Source organism: Echiichthys vipera (genome assembly GCF_963691815.1).
Source record: "Echiichthys vipera genome assembly, chromosome: 11".
NCBI classification, from domain to species: Eukaryota; Metazoa; Chordata; class Actinopteri; order Perciformes; family Trachinidae; genus Echiichthys; species Echiichthys vipera.
In genome coordinates this window covers 12456351-12457303 of record NC_139836.1, presented here as the reverse complement: position 1 = coordinate 12457303, position 953 = coordinate 12456351, and positions in this window count along the sequence as shown.

Sequence of the window (953 nt, the reverse complement as noted above, 5' to 3'; positions counted from 1 at the left end):
GAAACAACACATTTCTAGCAACATCAATGGGCAATTATCTACATGAGCCATGAAGGCTTAATCTTTTTAAAAAAAAAGTTCCCGAGGTGGTTTCTGGGTTTCTGCAAATACCATAATCACTCGCACAATGAGCTCTTTTACAGGAGGCCTTAAGACTTTAAATCAAAATGGCAATCAGCTTCAGTGTAATCATCCATACAGTGTATAAAAGCAGCAGCCTGTGTGCCAATCTGCATACACCAACAGGCTCTCCCTGTTAGAGTTGATGTTCATGTGTGTGTGTGTGTGTGTGTGTGTGTTTGTGTGTGTGTGTGTGTGTGTGTGTGTGTGTGTGTGTGTGTGTGTGTGTGTGTGTGTGTGTGTGTGTGTGTGTGTGTGTGTGTGTGTGTGTGTGTGTGTGTGTGTGTGTGTGTGTTAGGGGCTCTTTGGGGACCACGGCAGGGGACAAAAGCCACACACCCCACAGTGAGAGTGGATGCGACTTGAAGTGTCTGTTTCTCAAATAGGTGTTGATTGGTTTATTTGCTGGAGGAGCAGTGGTTAATCTGGTGACAGTTTACACGCTGCTCTTATTTGATTTATTTCTAAGACAGATGAAGAGATTAGTTGCAGAACAGAACCAGAATCATAGCTCAGTTTCCTCCTTAAGATAACAGAAAATATGCAACTTAAAGTTCCACTATGAAGCAAAGCCCTTCCTTTGGGTATTCCAAAACTGTGTTGGCTTCTTCTTTCCAATATGTATATGGTTGTTGTTGTTGACAACAACAATCATATAAAAACAAAATGATGATTGCACTGATGTTGCTGAGTGCCAGGTCTTGCATCCTCCTGACGTTCACGGGCTTACTGATCTTCTTGTGCCTGGGTGAAGAGCTGGGTGCCTGAAGTGGGACGGGCAAAGAGGGGAAACTCTGGCCCCGTCCCGTTCACTTTTAATGCGCGCTCCAATC